The sequence below is a fragment of the Heterodontus francisci genome, chromosome 12 (genome assembly GCF_036365525.1).
Source record: "Heterodontus francisci isolate sHetFra1 chromosome 12, sHetFra1.hap1, whole genome shotgun sequence".
NCBI classification, from domain to species: domain Eukaryota; kingdom Metazoa; phylum Chordata; class Chondrichthyes; order Heterodontiformes; family Heterodontidae; genus Heterodontus; species Heterodontus francisci.
Genome location: NC_090382.1, coordinates 115804537 through 115822590, shown reverse-complemented (window position 1 = coordinate 115822590; position 18054 = coordinate 115804537). Strand labels below are relative to the sequence as shown.

At 45.8% G+C, this 18054-nt stretch overlaps 1 long non-coding RNA gene across 1 annotated transcript in view; it reads left to right on the top strand.

The window, feature by feature from the left end:
* Positions 1-12206, top strand: part of LOC137375674 (uncharacterized) — a 33502-nt gene extending 21296 nt beyond the window's left edge. The window contains exon 3 of the long non-coding RNA XR_010976057.1: positions 12125-12206. This is a non-coding gene — a long non-coding RNA (uncharacterized lncRNA). The remainder of the gene's footprint in view (positions 1-12124) is intronic.
* Positions 12207-18054: the final 5848 nt, after the last annotated feature.

Below are 18054 nucleotides of genomic sequence, written 5' to 3'. Positions count from 1 at the left end.
GCCGTTCAATTACCAAAGGTCCTTTGGCTTTAATTTCGGTGCATGGATTCTTATGGCTAAAGGTTGTGGGTGGGAAATGACTCCACCTGTAACAAAATCATAAACACTTTCTTTCAAGAATGTATTTTTGATGATAAAGTTGAGAAAAGGAAACTATTTCCTCTGGAGGGTGGGGGGGGGGAGTTCCAGAACAAGGAGGCAGACCCTTAAAATTAGAACCAGCCCATTCAGGGATAATGCCAGGAAGCACTTCTGCACACAAAGGGTAATCTGGAACTCCCTCCCCCAAAACGCTGTTGAGGTCATTGAAAATTTCAAAACTGTGATTGATAGATTTATGTTAGGATATTCAGTGTAGCAGAACAAAGTCAGGTAGATGGAGTTAAAATATAGAGCAGACATGATCTAATTCAATGGCAGAACATGCTCGAAGGGCTGAATGGCCTCCTTTTGTTCCTAATTCTAAACTGTCGCAACACATAAAGAGTGACTCAAAGATCCTGCATTTCAAGTGGGAATCCACCATCACAGCATCTGTCAGTGTGAGAATAAGGGCTATGGTTTTGTACGTCTGGCTGTATTTTCAAGTCCTACGGGGCCAAGAATGGAGGTGGGCAGGAGACGAAAGTACCACCGCCAGCCAGCGTGCTGATTTCCCAATGTCATTCCCAGTGCTGGCGAGCTTCACCAGGGTTGGGTGAGGGTGGCCTCGTGATCCCGTACAATCCATTAACAATGCAAATTAAGATGGCTGAAGAGCTCATTGAGAGCTCGTTAAGAGGCATGTTCTGATTTTGACCGAGGTGCATGGACCGCATGCGCTATCTGGGGAAGACCAAGTGCATGGAGGCGAGCACACAGAGGGGAGCCAGTCATGGCTGCCCCATGGAATTAGGTGGGTCCCTTGAAAGGGTGACCAGTGCAGAGGGGGACTCCGGCCATTGGGAAACAGCTGCCTTCAGCTCAGAGCGAGTTGTGGGGAGTGTAATCAGTTAGCGCTCAGGCAGTGCAGTGGGTAATCCCCCTCCTGGTATCATGGGTCCATAAGAGGAGGGGGCAAGGCTTCCAGATAATTGGGTAGCCACCTGTCCACATGGGAGGCAGCAGCTGGCAATGGGGGCATGACTCTTAGATTCTGGGTCCATTGGTGACGAGGAGCATCACTCTGCACAGGAAGGGCAGAGCCCCGAGCATCAGGAGGGTAGTTGAGAGAGAGGAGGGGCAGGAAGGACATGGGCGCCATACCCTCAGCCTAGGATCTACCAGTGAAGATGGAGGTACCTTAAGATGACTGAGAACCAGTGCTGCAGGTGACTGAAACTCTTCAGGCAGCTAGTCACAGAGACCTGTGCCCTCATCACCAAAGACCTCACACCTTACAGTACTGCTCGCCATGCCCTGCCAGTAGCCGTCAAAGTCACTGTGGCCTTGAACTCTTTCGTCTCTTGCTCTTTCCAAAGATCAGCTGTGGACCTTAGTAGCATCTCACTAATGGCTGCACACCACTGCATCACAGGTCACTAATGCCCTGTTTGCAAGAACTGGACAGTACATTCAATTCCAGACAAACATAGCCTCGCAGGCACAGAGGGCAGCAGGTTTTGCCTCCATCGTTGGATTCCCCAGGTGCAGGGCATCATCAATTGTACCCGTGTGGCTATCGAGGCACCCAGTGACCCACCAGTGAGATCCATCAACAGGAAGGGCTTCCACTCCCTCAACATTCAGCTGGTTTGTGACCACAACAAGAGCTTCCTCATTGTGTGCGCTCGCTATCTTGGCAGCTGCCCTGACTCCTTCATCCTCCGCCAGTCCAGGCTGCTGCAGCTCTTCACTCCACCCACCGAACTCAGTGGATGGATTTGAAGGAGGAAAAGGATGTCCCTTGAAGAGATGGCTAATCGTCCTTCCATGAGAGCCCGAAACAGAGGCACTACAACTGAAGTCATCTGCTCACTAGAACAACCATTGATCAGGCCTTTGAACTCTGAAGGTGTGGTTCCTCTGCCTAGACTGTTCAGGTGGAGCCTTGTAGTACACACATGAAGGCTCTCACTCACTGTGGTGGTCTGCTGCACTCTCTGTAATATGGCCCTCCAGAGGCGTGGATCTGGAAGAGGGTGAACCACTGGACGGACACAGTTCATTGGAGGAAGAGGAGGCAAAGGGGGAGGATGCAGAACACCGAGGTACTTCGGCTGCTCAGGGAGGTGGCTGGGCCCGATGTGAAGATCGAGGGTCTTGTCAGGATGTCATTAACAACAGGGATCATCTGATTCAGCTGAGTCTCTCTGACCCAGAAGGAACAGCGTAGTCTGGAACTCACTTGGAACTGCCTTTGAGAACACTTCCATTGAAGACACAGCCTGCAGCAGCTCAACTCTTACCATCAATAAAGGATGCACATCTGCCCAAAGGTTTCACCCTCACCATCAACAGGCCCTTCCTCGTCTTCACCACTTCATCCCTCTTTTCTTGTTCTGCCATTAATAAAAGGATGCTTCAAGTGTCAATATTTACATGGTGCGCATAGAGACAAACAGTGCACAGATACAGGTAGAACACAGCCCAGTGACACACTCAGTGCTCTGCCCAACGAGGTGGCCTCTGCTCTCAAACCACTTCAAAACAGTGCTTCTCTTCGTCCTCTCCATGAAGGTACCAATGGGGGCACCTCCAGAGGCTGCTGCACTGGCATCATTGCAGGGCCAGCCTCCATCATGGGGCCCTGCTACACAGATGCTCCCTCAGTCAGAGGGGCCAAGGAGGCTGAAGATGGTAATGGCGCCCCGTGAGGGGTGGCGCCCTCATCCTCCTTGGTGACTGCCTCAGCCCTTGGCTGGTGCTCTGAATGGCTGGAGGGGGGGCACCAGCTGGGGCGCAGTTGGCATCCCCTCCAAACATCCCTGCTCCATTAGCACCACTGACTGGTCAAGGCTACACAGTGTGACAAGCATCCTGTGGATGCCAGTGAGCAGTTCCTACATCCATTCGCAGTGCTGCAACATATGACTCTCCATGAGGTGGCCACTCTCTCAATGGAGGAGCTCATGCACTCAGAGCCCTGAGTCATGGTTGTGCACATGGCCCCGCACTGTCTCAGGGAACTCTGACATGTGGGATCACATCTGCTGCTGCTGATCGAGGTAGATCCTCCTTTCCTGTGACTCTTAAGGCCCTGTATCTGTGCCCAGCTGAGCAGGGCTGTGTCTGTCCTCCATCCATCGAGGGGACTACCCACAGCTGCCTCCCCTTCTGCCACTTCCTCCTGCACTAGCGCCGTGCTCATCACCCAGTGCCACCACCCTATATAAACATGCATGATGACTCACTGAGATGACTGTCTCTGTGCTTGTGAGGTGCTGGTGCTTGATCTGAGCTATGCTGTGGCTCGGCTTGGCCTGGTGATGGTGAGGGAGATGGTCTAATTGCCCTGATGTCTGCAGCTGTGGGAGACACAAGAAGAGATCATGAGAACCAGCCTTGGAGAGTAGAAGCTTCTGCGGTGCTGAGGCTTTCCAATGCAACTCAGTCTTCGGCATACTGTCGGACAGGATGGAGGGCTTAATGAACGCATTGCACTCTCTAATTACCATCTCCATCACAGATGCCCATTTCAACTTGCCCACTTTCCTCGTGGTCAGCGACCCTGGTAATGCCCATGGCTCCCTCCTCCATGGCTGTGATTGCGTGTAGGCAGGGAATTCCTCCTCCTGTTTGAGCCCATTTCTCCTTAAGCAAATGATCTTGTCATTTACTTCACTGCTGTTTGCTTGCTGCGTGTAAATTGGCCACTGTGATTTCTACATTACTGCCTTGACTACACTGCAGAAATACTTCATTGGTTGTAAAGCACTTTGGGATGTCCCGAGGTTGTGAAAGATGATATATAAATGCAGGTCTTTTCTTTTTATTCCATTATTAGTCTGGCTGTGGCAACTGCCGACTGACTGTTCTTCTCCCTGAAGGTGCTTCAGTTCAGTGATGTGTGTATCATCTCCGATAAAAGTTATTGCTGTGATTGCTTATGCTGGGAGCTGCAGGATGCAATGGAGAAATTGGAGTCAGTGTCGTTTGTGTGGAATAACAAATGGCTTTTGCCACTCTATTGATTGTAATGGGATGGTGCTGGATGCTTGTTGTAGACCATAATCGAAGGTGTTTTTGATTTAGAAATGCTGACAGCGGTATGCGTTTACGTGATCTATAGTAAACGGTGAAATAATACACTTCCCCAACATAACTATCCTCTCTGCTCTCTGTGCAATGTGGGCACATTCAGGCAGAAGGGTGCTCATTCATTGCCTTGAAGTCTTATGTATTTGGGTTGGAATCAATAATCCAAAGTACAGGGTCTGCATTGCTAAAAGTCTTCCTGTAGGATTTATTCCCTATTTGAGAAACATTAAACTGACCGATTTCCGAAAGGGAGCTAGCAGCTGCCAGTAAAGATTGAGAGCAGTTTGAATTCTAATCTAAAGACTGACACCTTGCACAAATCTCCAGCGCGTTCCCTCCACGTGCCAAGTGCTTTGCTTGAGTGGATTAAGGCAAGACCTCCCTCTCCCCCACCCCTCACCACCTCCTCTCCATCGTCCCTGCCACCGATAGTTCAGCTGATACAGTCAGTGTAACTTACAGTGTAACAGTATGGACTAAGCTGTGCCAGGTGAGCTGATTACAGCCTATGCCCCAGTAAGGGCTCTACATTCAGCACAAGTGTCACTGAGTCAAAATGTCTTCTGTTGCTGCCCACAACCAAGTTTAGGAAACTGAGCATGCCTCAAGTGAGGACAAGATTGGACATTGCTGCGATGCCTCCTTACACAGTTGAATAGTGGCTGACATTCACAGTCTAGGGGTTATTCATGAAGAATGTCCATCTCAGTAAGGTACCAATGGGTGACCAGTGCCCAGCAGTGAGAATCTCCAATGAGAACTAGAACACGGAGGAATCTTGGTCGGAGGGAAAATGTTCTGGTTCCATTTGTCTCCACCACCCATTCCCCACCCCCAGTCCGTCTGAATCTTTACACTGAGCAAAAACAGGAAATATGGGGACAGGCTCCATCGGGAGTAAATGGAAGGTACCCTTCAGTGACAGGATGTGAAAAATACTTAGTTAGTAATGCAGTGAGTAAACAGAAACATAGAGGTCATATATCCACAAGGGCAGAAGGTAGGATTGGGAATGAAAAATGCTCTTTGACCTGTTTCATCTCATCCTTCCAAAATATTAACCCTACTATTGCTCCATGACAAAATCTAGCTCTCCCTTAGACAAGTCCAATGTCTTGCTCTCAATCACCAATTGGTTTTAATCAAACTCTTTGTAAGGAAATACCTCTTTGCGTCTGTCCTATACTTGCCCTGCATTTTTCTGCCTTTTCCTGTACCACTGGACTATTCAGATGCACTTTTCTGAGCTTGCTTGCTGCATCGGGTTTTGTCTGATTGCCCTCCTGCAAAGTCCACTGGAACATTTCACAACATAAAGGCACTTAGAAAAAAGCTGCTGTGCTGATTTAAGATGATTAAAGGATTTAATAGGGTTGACAAAGAGAAAGTATTTGCTCTGGTGGGGGGAGTCCAGAAAAGGGGACAGAACCTGAAAATTCGAGCTAGACCGTTCAGCATTAGGGTTATCAGGAAGCACCTCGATACACAAAGGGGAGTGGAAATCCGGAACTCTCTCCCCCAAAAAGCTGTTGAGGCTGGAGAGTCAATGAAAATTTCATAACTTAAATTGATAAGTTTTTGTCAGGCAAAGGTATTATGCAACCAAGGCAGGTAGTTGGAGTTAAGGTACAGATAAGTCATGATCTAACTGAATAACAGAACAGGCTCGAGGGGCCTACTCCTGTTCCCATAATTTGAAATGCGTCTGTTGGTAACTTAGCTGAGACCAGCTAACTAAATCATGAATGAATCAGGGCTCCAACCTGGTCTGATTGGACTGGAAAACACTGGTCCTGGGAAGTTGCATGTGCTAAAAAAACTTTGAACAAAATGGAAATCTGTGAATAGGGGAAAAAAGGAGCTTTCAATAAACAGTTTCGGATGAAAACAAACAAGGAGGCAGGTTCTGATATCATCGATCTGGGTCCTGGAGAAAAGAAAAAAAAATTACTTGACGCTTAAACAACAACGTACATTAAAGCAGGGAGCTACATAAATTGCCTGCATCTTGCTCCTTTGTGAAGACTGAGGCTGATATTGTAAGTAATTGAGAATCATTGTTGAACACCTCATTCTCCAACACTTCAGGTACTTCCTATTACAATTCAGCTCTTGTAGTACTTCATGAGGGTTTGTTGCTGTCTATCCAATTTCATTCATTTTAGTTCGATTTTAAATGGAAGCTACTGGAACTTTCCACTTTAGATGCAAGCATTGTTCAGAACGGAAAGATGCACTGCTTTCCCTGTGGTGCTCCTTCTTAATCTAGACAATAATTTAGCCGATCCCAATGATGTGCTTTCATCTCCTGCATTCAGCACCCAATTGTGTTTACAGCTGTGCTTCCTCACGTTGTCGGCTGATGCTTATGTTTCAAAGAGAAACAATTAAAAAATATATAAATCCCTCAGCCAAAGCACATCGTCTTCTGTAATTGGATAATGGGGTTTTAGGTGTAAGCTAGTGACTGGTTTAACAAGGCTCAATAGTTATTGATTTGCAGTAAAGATACAAGAAAAGTGTCCAAATGGATAGTCTGGGTAGATGACTGCAGGGAAATTCAGGAGACGCCCTGAAAATAGAGCAGAACCAAAAGGCAGAGCGTGTAAATACTTCATTATAACTTCTACCCAGGGCACAACGGGGAATTATAAAAGTCAGATGTACTCTGCTAACAACTGCTCCAACAGTAGAATGTATTAAGTCTTACTCATAGTGAATAAAATTGAATTCCATCACCATTACGGGTCAATGTTGAGTCATTGGAAATTAAGCTCTAAAAAGGCCTTTCGTGTTTATCTAGCTTCTCCTTAAATACATCTCTGCTATTTACCTCAACTTCTCCATATGGTAAAAAGTTCGACATTCTAATAAGTTTCTGCTGAATTACTTATGAGCGAGATTTCTTTGAGTGTTTTTTTTCCCGAGAAACCAGTTCAGTCTGTAATTACCCATTTACACTTCCCAGGGTTCAGTGTCAGCTTTCTGCTGCAAAGAGTTCTGGTTAAAATAATCTGGCTGTGTTGCATCATTTCCTGTGCAACCCCCTACCACGCGGCCACCCCCCACCCCTACTCCCAACACCCCACTCCCTAACCCCCTCCCCCACCCCAACCCCCATCCCCTACCCCCACCCCCACCCCCAACCCCCACCCCTACCCCCAAACCTCACCCCCAACCCCCACCCCCAACACCCCATCCCCTAACCCCCATCCCCTATCCCAACCCCCACCCCCTACCCCCACCCCTACCCCCAAACCCCCACCCCCTACCCCCACCCCTAAGCTGAGCAATTTTATAAAAATATAAGAACATAAGAAATAGGAGCAGGAGTAGGCCATTCGGCCCCTCGAGTCTGCTCTGCCATTCAACTAGATCATGGCTGATCTTCTACCTAAACTCTGCTTTCCCACCCGCTCCCCATATGCCTTGATTCTCTTAGTGTCCAAAAATCTATCCTTTTCTGCCTAGAATATACTTAATAATAAAGCATCCACAGCCTCTGGGGAAGAGAATTTCAAACATTTACAAAGCTCTGAGTGAAGAAATTTGTCCTCATCTTAGTCCTAAATGGCCAAATCCTTATCTTGAGACTATGCCTTTAGTTTTTGACTCTCCAGCTCGGGTAAACAGCCTCTCAACATCTACCCTGTCAAGCTCTCCGAATCTTATATATTTCAGTGAAATCACCTTTCATTCTTCTAAATTCCGTACAGTATAGACCCATTTTACTCAATTGTTCATCATATGATAACCCTCTCCTCCTAGAAATCAATCTAGTGATCCTTCATTGCAACCCCTCTAAGGCCAGTATATCCTTCCTTAGATACAGAGGCCAAAATTGCACACAATATTACATGTGTGATTTCAGCAAAGCCCCATACAATTGCAGAAAGACTTCCTTATTCTTGTACTCCAAGCCCCTTGCAATATAGGCCAACATACTAATTGTCTTCCTAATTGCTTGCTGTATCTGCATGTTAACTTTCTGCTTTTCATATACAAGGACACCCATATCCCTCTGATTTAATAGCTTCTCCCCATTCAAAAAAGTTTTTGTTTTTCTATTCTTCCTACCAAAGTGAATAACCACATATTTCCTAGCAATTTACTCCACCTTCTTGCCCACTCCCTTAGACTCCTCTCTTTGTGTCTTCCTCACAGCTTGTTTTCCCACCTAGCTTTATATCATCAGCAAACTTGGATACATTACACTCAGTCCCTCCTTCTTAGCCGTTAATATAAATTGTAGATCGCTGAAGCCCCAGCATTGATCCTTGCAGCACTCCACTACTAGCAGCCTGCCCATCAGAAAAATGACCCATTTATCTCTGCTCTTTCTTGTGCAACAACCTTTTGTGTGGCACCTTATCAAATGACTTTTGGAATTCCAAATATGTACTGCATCCACTCGTTCCCCTTTATCTACCCGGCTAGTTCCATCCCCAAAAAGCTCTAATACATTTGTCAAACACAAGTTCCCTTGCATAAGCATGTTGACTCTGCCTAATCATATTAGAATTTTCTAAGTGCCCTGTTACCACTTCCTTGTTAATGGATTCCAGCAATTTCCCAATGACTGATGTCAGGCTAACTGGCCTGTAGTTCCCTGTTTTCTCTCTCTCTCCTTTCTTGAATAATGATGTTATAGTTACTACTTTCCGATCCATTCTAGAATCTAGGGAGTTTTGGAAGATCACAAACAGTGTATCTACTATCTCTGCAGCACCCCCCCCCCGCCCTTTTAGAACTCTAAGATGTAGGCCATCAGGTCCAGGGGATTTGTCTGCTTTTAATCTTATTAATTTCTTCAGTTCTTAATCTTTAATAATATGAATTACTTAATGCCACAATCTCATAGGACCCTTGGTTCCCTATCATTTCTGGTATGTTTTGTGCCTTCTACTGTGAAAATAGACACAAAAGGGTTGAAGCTCCCTGACAGGCAGCAGAAGCCTGGGGTGGCATTTTGCCAGCTGCTGCTGGCAACGTCATCCAATCGAGGATGGAGACCTGCCCCTTAGAGCTGATGGTCCAGAAACTTAGCAGCTGGACAGTGTCACTTGCTAGCAGTGACCACTGCTGAGGCTGCAGCTCCAGGATGAGGGTGCATCAATGGTGAGGTACCCTTGAAGAGTGGTGAGCCTTTCTGAGGAATCTGGTGCCAGGCAGGCAGGCAGGCAGGCAGGCCCCGGGGTTTGGCGGGTGGGGGTGTTGTCAGGGTGCAGCAGTGGTTCCGTTGTGGCTGGGCAGCCATTGCCACCGGTGGGGGGGGGGGGGTCATTCCATGGTTCATGGAGTGCCATCAAGAAGGACCCTGTGGGAAACTGCTGGGAGGCCACCAGCGTTTATCTGGCAGTCTTCCCATGTGGCGACGGGCCCATTCAACATTGGCAAAATGCCATGGGGTGGGAAGTGACCCTGAATTGGGGTCATAAGTGGCTAAATTAGCCGAACTGCTGAGGTGTCCACTGAGGGCAAAATGCCATGGCGGCAGGAAGACATCAGGCTCCCCTCCCAACGCCTTCCTCCATCATATTGCCAGCCCTTCCGTTTCCCAGCCTGACCCCAATGAGTTGGGAAAATTCAGCCCAAAATATTTGTTTAATGTCTCTGCACTTTCCTTATTTCCCATTATAATTTCCCCCATCTCAGCGTCCAGGCAACCCACGTTTACCTTTGCTGCTCTCTTCCTTTTTACGTACATGTGGAACTATTTGCAATCTGCTTTTATTTTTCTTGCTAGTTTATTCTCATAATTTGTTTTCTCCCGCTTTATTAGTTTTTTGGTTATCCTTTGCTGGTTTCTAAAACTCTCCCAATCCTCAAGTTTCTTGGCAATATTATAAACCAATTCTTTTAATCAAATACTATCCTGAACCTCTTTAGTTAGCCATGGATTGATCACTTTCTTTATTACTTTGGGGGAAGTGGGCATCGCTGACTAGGCCAGCATTTATTGCCCATCCTTAATGGCCCTTGAGTAGGTGGTGGTGAGCTGTCTTCTTGAACTGCTTAGTCCTTGGGGTGTAGGTACACCCACAGTGCTGTTAGGAATGGAGAACCAGGTTGTTGACCCAGCGACAGTGAAGGAACGGCGATATAGTTCCTAATCAGGATGGTGCATGTCTTGGAGGGGAACTTGCAGTTGGTGGTGTTCCCGTGCATCTGCTGCCCTCGTCCTTCCAGTTGGTAGAGGTTGCGGGTTTGGAAGCTGCTGTAGAAGGAGGCTTGGTGAGTTGCTGCAGTGCATCTTATAGATAGTACACACTGCTGCCTCTGTGCGTCAGTGGTGGAGGGAATGAATGTTTAAGGTGGTGGATACGGTGCTGATCAAGAGGGCTGCTTTGTCCTGGATGGTGTTGAGCTTCTTGAATGTTGTTGGAGCTGCATCCATCCAGACAAGTGGAGAGTGTTCCATCACACTCCTAACTTGTACCTTGTAGATGGTGGACAGGCATTGGGGAGTCAGGAGGTGAGTTCATCATCACAGAATTCCCAGCCTCAGACCTGCTCTGGTAGCCACAGCATTTATGTGGCTGGTCCAGCTCAGTTTCTGGTCAAAGGTGACCTCCCGGATGTTGATAGTGGGGGATTCAGCTATGGTAATGACATTGAATTTCAAGGGGAAATGGCTTGATTCTCTCTTGTTAAAGATGGCCATTGCTAGGCACTTGTGTGGCATGAATGTTACTTGCCACTTATCAGCCCAAGCCTGGATATTGTCCAGGTCTTGCTGCATATCGACATGGGCCTCAGAATCTGAGGAGTCGTGAATGTCGTTGAACATTGTGCAATCATCAGTGACCATCCCCACTTCTGACATTATAATGGAAGGCAGGTCATTGATGAAGCAGCTGAAGATGGTGAGGCCTTGGTCACTGCCCTGAGGAAATCCTGCAGTGATGTCCTGGGACTGAGATTATTGACCTCCAACAACCACAACCATCTCCATCTTCCTTTGTGCTAGGTATGACTCCAACCAGCGGAGAGTTTTCCCCAATTCCCATTGACTCCAATTTTTCTAGGGCTCCTTGATGCCATACTCAGTCAAACGCTGCCTTGATGTCATGGGCAGTAACTCTCACCTCATCTCTGGAGTTCAGCTCTCTTGTCCATGTTTGGACCAAGGCTGTAATGAGGTCAGGAGCTGAGTGGCCTGGCATAACCCAAACTGAGCGTCACTGAGCAGGTTATTGCTAAGCAAGTGTCGCTTGATAGCACTGTTGACAGCCCCTTCCATCACTTTACTGATGATTGGAAGTTATCTGATAGAGCGGTAATTGGTCGGTTTGGATTTGTCCTGCTTTTTGTGCACAGGACATACCTGGGCAATTTTCCACATTGCAGGGTAGATGCCAGTGTTATAGCTGTACTGCAACAGCTTGGCCAGGGGCGCGGCTAGTTCTAAAGCACAAGTCTTCAGTACTATTGCCGGAATGTTGTCAGGGCCCATAGCTTTTACAGTATCCAGTGCCTTCAGTCGTTTCTTGATATCATGTGGAGTGAATCGAATTGGCTGAAGACTGGCATCTGTGATTTTGGGGACTTCAGGAGGCGGCCGAGATGGATCATCAGCTCGACACTTCTGTCTGAAGATGGATACAAATACTTCAGTCTTGTGTTTTGCACTGATGTGCTGGGCTCCCCCATCATTGAGGATGGGAATATTTGTGGAGCCTCCTTCTGTCAGTTGTTTAATTGCCCATACCACTCAAAGCTGGATGTGGCAGGACTGCAGAGCTTAGATCTGATCCGTTGGTTGTGGCATCATTTAGCCCTGTCTATTGCATGTTGCTGTTGCTGTTGTCCTATGTTTTGTCCTGTGGAATTTTCTTTCTCAATGGAATGTATATTCATTGAGAATTATGATGTATTTCTTTAAATGTTTGCCATTGATCATGCACTGTCATACCTTCTAATCTAATTTCCCCATCTACCTTAGCCAACTCACTGCCCATGCCTATGTAATTGGCTATCAGAAGAAGATGCAAGATGACGTGCTTTAGCTGCTACCAACTGTTAACAGGGAAAGTAAGTAGAAATATAATCAAAATACTGCAGATGTTGGAAATCTGAAATAGAAACAGAAAGTGCTGGAAATACTCAGCAGGTCAGGCAGCATCTGTGGACAGAGAAATAGAGTTAATGTTTCAGGTCTGTGACATTTTATCAGAACTGGCAAAGGTTAGAACAGAATTAGGTTTTAAGCAACTGAAGGTGAGGGGAAGGTCGGTGGGGAAGAGAGCAAAAGGGATGGTGGGTGATAGGGCAGAGGGTAGGAGAGATTAAATAACAATGCTGTCCTGGCACAAAGGCAAAGAGAGTGTTAATGCTTGTGGTGAAAGGCAAAGCATTAGTCCAGAGAGAGTGTTAATGGCAGAATAATGAGCAGCTCCGTCCACATGAAAAAACAGGCACATGGCTAAAAAATCAAATCAAATCAAATAATTTAAAAAAATTAAAAAAGACCAGTAATGCTCTGCAATTGTTGAACTCAAGGTTGAGCCTGCGAGGCTGTAGAGTGCCTAATTGAAAGCTGAGGTGCTGCTTCTCGAGCTTGCGTTGATGTTCACTGGAAAACTGCAGCAGGCCAAGGACAAAAGTGTGGGCAAGTTGAGCGGGGGGTGGAGGGGGGGTGTTGAAATGCCAACCAACTGGAAGTTCAGGGTAAATAAGTAGAAACTTTGTAACCCAAACAGAGATTTAAATAAATACTGGCATATAGTTGGCCAATTGTACCTGCCATTGCAAATAGCAGGAAAATCACATTTGCATTAATGCGTGTATTGTCTGCGGTTTAGAACTGTATATTATATAGATATCAACTATTGAGGTGAAAAGTGGCACCACTTATCTCAACATGGAAAAGGAAGGAAATTAAGCTTGTAATGTCACTCCAGCTGACTTTAGTCAATGAGGCAGATGGCACAAGTGATGAAGCAATAGTGTATTGTGAGCATGACGTGACAGTTGCCGGTGTGCATCTCAATTTATTTAATGCTAATCTTAACAGTGGGATCCTTAGGTCGGTTTATTTCAGATGTTTTTGTTCCCCATTGATCTTCACACATCATAAAAAAGTGTCCAACTTTTCTACAAAGTTACCAACTAAGTTGTTAGATCAGGAACATAGGAACATCAGAACATAAGAAATAGGAGCAGGAGTAGGCCATTTGGCCCCTCGAGCCTGCTCTGCCATTTAATAAGATCATGACTGATCTGATTGTGGCCTTAACTCCACTTTCCTGCCTGCTCCCCATAACCCTCAACTCCCTAAACTAAAGAGGTTTTCTTAGCACTCCGGAACAAAATCATAAATCTATTCCTTAGAAACTGGTTTTATGGTTATGCTATGTATATTACATAGGATTTCACAGAACAGAAATAGGCTATTCTAATTACCATCTATATCCAGAAATAAAGAACAGCCACATGGGCAGGGTATCAAAAGGTTGCCAATGGCCAAGGAGACATTAGGCAAGAAGAAACGATTGTGGAGAACAAGCCTGATAATTTTTGTCACTTTTTTAGATGCTGAGAACATTTATTTATTTAGAGATACGGCACTGAAACAGGCCCTTTGGGCCACTGAGTCTGTGCTAACCAACAACCACCCATTTTATACTAATCCTACATTAACCCCATATTCCCCACCACATCCCCACCATTCTCCTACCACCTACCTACACTCAGGGCAATTTACAATGGCCAATTTATCTATCAACCTGTAAGTCTTGGGCTGTGGGAGGAAACTGGAGCACCCAGCAGAAACCCACGCAGTCACAGGAAGAACTTGCAAACTCTGCACAGGCTGTACCCAAACCTGAACCCGGATTGCTGGAGCTGTGAGACTGCAGTGGTAACCACTGCGCCACTGTGCTGCCCTTCTATTCTTAAAGTTTAGGTCTCAGAGTTTTGATTAGCAGAGGTTGGAGTTTTTTTGAAGATGAACTTTTGTGATTAACCAAGTAGAATTTATTTAGGCTTTGAAATGTAGCCCCGATCCTTACATTTCATTCAGCCTTTTGGTAGAGTGTCATGTTGGTTTTGCCATGATTTCATCAAGAAAAAGGACCAGAAGAATATCTACAGCATCTTTGCTCGAGTAGCACCCTCTGCTACCTCATTCAAGTGGGCATCGTTAATGTGTGAGATTAGATTGTGAGTATTGGTCAGTTACTCAATGTGCAGCAGAGAACTGAGCACAAAATCTGGACTGACATTCCAGTGCAGTACTGAGCGAGTGCTGCACTGTCAAAGGCACTGTCTTCAGATGAGATAGTAAGCCCTGTCAGGTGGATGTAAAAGATCCCACGGCACTACTTCAAGAAGACCAACTTTTATCCCTCAGCCAAGATCACTAAAACAGATTGTCTGGTCACTATCTCACTGCTATTTGTGTGAACTTGCTGTATGCAAATTGTCTGCTGTGCTCCCCTACATTATAATAGTGACGACACTTCAAAAGTACTGAATTAGTTGTAAAATCCTTTGGCACGTGCTGAGGTTGTGAAAGGTGCTATATAAATGAAAGGCTTTCTTTTTATTTACATAAATGCAATATGTTACTTTTGCTGCTAATATAAATTGAACTAATATTGAAGCAGAAAATGATCAGCACATGCATAACTAGTATTAAGGATATTAACTAAGTGCACAAGCCACAGTGAAAATGAATCCCTGTTGTCTGCAGACCTTTGAAATAAAAAAACATAATGGGTAGAAACTGATAAAAGTCAGGAAAACGACACAAAGGTTGGTGGAGTTGTGGATAATGATGAGGATTGTCAGAGGATACAGCAGGATATAGATCGGTTGGAGACTTGGGCGGAGAAATGGCAGATGGAGTTTAATCCGGACAAATGTGAGGTAATGCATTTTGGAAGGTCTAATGCAGGTGGGAGGGATACAGTAAATGGCAGAACCCTTAGGAGTATTGACAGGCAGAGAGATCTGGGCATACAGGTCCACAGGTCACTGAAAGTGGCAACGCAGGTGGATAAGGTAGTCAAGAAGGCATACGGCATGCTTGCCTTCATCGGTCGGGGCATAGAGTATACGAATTGGCAAGTCATGTTGCAGCTGTACAGAACCTTAGTTAGGCCACACTTAGAATATTGCGTGCAATTCTGGTCGCCACACTACCAGAAGGACGTGGAGGCTTTGGAGAGGGTACAGAAGAGGTTTACCAGGATGTTGCCTGGTCTGGAGGGCATTAGCTATGAGGAGAGGTTGGAAAAACTCGGATTGTTTTCACTGGAACGACGGAGGTGGAGGGACGACATGATAGAGGTTTACAAAGTAATGAGTGGCATGGACAAAGTGGATAGTCAGAAGCTTTTTCCCAGGGTGGAAGAGTCAGTTACTAGGGGACATAGGTTTAAGGTGCGAGGGGCAAAGTTTAGAGGGGATGTGCGAGGCAAGTTTTTTACACAGAGGGTGGTGAGTGCCTGGAACTTGCTGCCAGGGGAGGTGGTGGAAGCAGATACGATAGCGATGTTTAAGAGACATCTTGACAAATATATGAATAGGAAGGGAATAGAGGGATATGGGCCCCGGAAGTGCAGAAGGTGTTAGTTTAGGCAGGCATCAAGATCGGCGCAGGCTTGGAGGGCCGAATGGCCTGTTCCTGTGCTGTACTGTTCTTTGTTCTTTGTTCCTTGAAAGTATGAAGTGCACTTTCAGTGAAGTCGGTCTGAATTTCCTTACAAAAGAACCTCCAATTTTTCAAAACCAAATGTTTATTTGAAGCCCAGTCCTACAGCAAACCAGAAAATCAAGGGGAATAATAAACTACCTCCTGGGAGCACAGAGTCAAGTTGGGTAGCAAGGGTTCTTTTCGATGAAGGTGTTTTAAGAGGTTAGATGGTGAAAATTTCTAGTGGTTGATAAATTGGTAACAATAAGCAAAATGGGAAATAACATTTCGGATGAGCATTGGAGGATTTTGTTTCCACCCAATGGGTTACTAGAATATGGAGTACATTATTACAAGTGAATATTGAGATTGAATCAGTCAATATTGATTAAAAGGAAATCAAATAACTTATAAAGAAAAATATTGAATGGTGTCGGGATAATGCAACACAATGGATTTGCACCATGGTCAAAATGGCCACCTCTGGTGCTGATGTTTCTGTGACTCGATATAATGTTCTTGACCATGACTGTAATCATTGACCGTCCCATTCTAACTCACCTGACAAGCTCCCTTTGCTGACTGAATTACAACTGACTATCCCTGAACATCGCAAGGCACATTCATTGTTCAGTGAAGAATTCTAGTCTATCACTTGAGAAAGGCCCTTTTGATCTTTATCGATGAGCAATGGTTACCCACACTTTCCATTAATTGCTGGCTTGCCTACTTAATTTCAGCCACTCCTGAATTCCAGGCATCAATCCCATTCGGAGGAAGACCCTTTTGTGTCAGGGAGCTGAACGTAATGATGACTGTTACCTTCAGGGGGAAGTGCTTGGCAGGGCTTTGTGGCCAGCTAGAGAATGAAGACAATGGTCCAGCATGCCACTGCATTATTAGATCGACGTGAAGAAATATATTCTATCTTGGCCTCGAATGTATTTGACCAAAGATATGCCGTATGTCAGAATTTTCATAATGATGTTCTCACTCCTGCTGCTCAGAAAAATAATCAACTTTGCTTCAACGGGTCTCTACAGCCTCCAACAGGGTTATTGCTCATGTTGGATAATAAAGTGATGCTTCTGCCCAACAGCCATCTTTCAATAGCTCGGAGACAGCTAGAGGCTGGTTCCTAAACCTTGAGTGCCTCGAGAATGAGATGTTGGGGCAGGAGTCTGTCGCCATCAGCAAAAATAAAGATTGAAGTCTAGCATGCAAATATTTGCCAGATAACAGAACAACAATAAAATCCTATCATGTCTGCATTTGATGAACTTATTCTGCATAAAAGTTGGCTGAAGTAACCTGAAGAGGTGAAAGGTGAAGGTCTGGTGCTTGCACTTAGAATCAAACAGAGTGGGGGTTGTCTTTTAACCCACAGGAACTGGGGGAGGGAGGGGGGGTGGGGTCGAGGGGGAAGTAAAAATTACAGAAATTTTCCATGCAGCTGCATCCTGCCTCGAAGGTGCCCACTTCAGAGTTTAAAGAAGGCCCGTTTGGCTGTATGAGAGTATCATGCTCTCTGGAGTCGGCATGGTAATATGGCAATTTTGAATTGAATTAAACAGGCATTTCAGTTTAAGGTCTCCAGCACTGGTGTCCCACGCCATAGGAAACACCAGTGAGCAGGAAGCTTCATGTGGAACAAAAACAAGAAATGCTGGAATCACTCAGCAGGTCTGGCAGCATCTGTGGAAAGAGAAGCAGAGTTAACGTTTCGGGTCAGTGACCCTTCTTCTTCACAGATGCTGCCAGACCTGCTGAGTGATTCCAGCATTTCTTGTTTTTGTTTCAGATTTCCAGCATCTGCAGTATTTTGCTTTTATTTTAGCTTCATGTGGAGCTGTTTAAAGTTCAGATTGCCCAAACTCAATAACGGCACAGTTCTTTTTTATTCATTCATGGGATGTGGGCAGCGCTGGCAAGGCCAGCATTTGTTGCCCATCCCTAATTGCCCCTGAGAAGGTGGTGGTGAGCCGCCTCATTAACTGCTGCAGTCCTTGGGGTGTAGGTTCACCCACAGCGCTGTTAGGAATGGAGTTCCAGGATTTTGACCCAGTGACAGTGAAGGAACAGTGATATAGTTCCAAGTCAGGATGGGGTGTTACTTGGAGGGGAACTTGCAGGTGATGGTGTTCCCTTGCGTCTCCAGCCCTTGTCCTTCTAGCTGGTAGAGGTTGTGGGTTTGGAAGGTGCTGTTGAAGAAGCCTTGGTGTGTTGATGCAGTG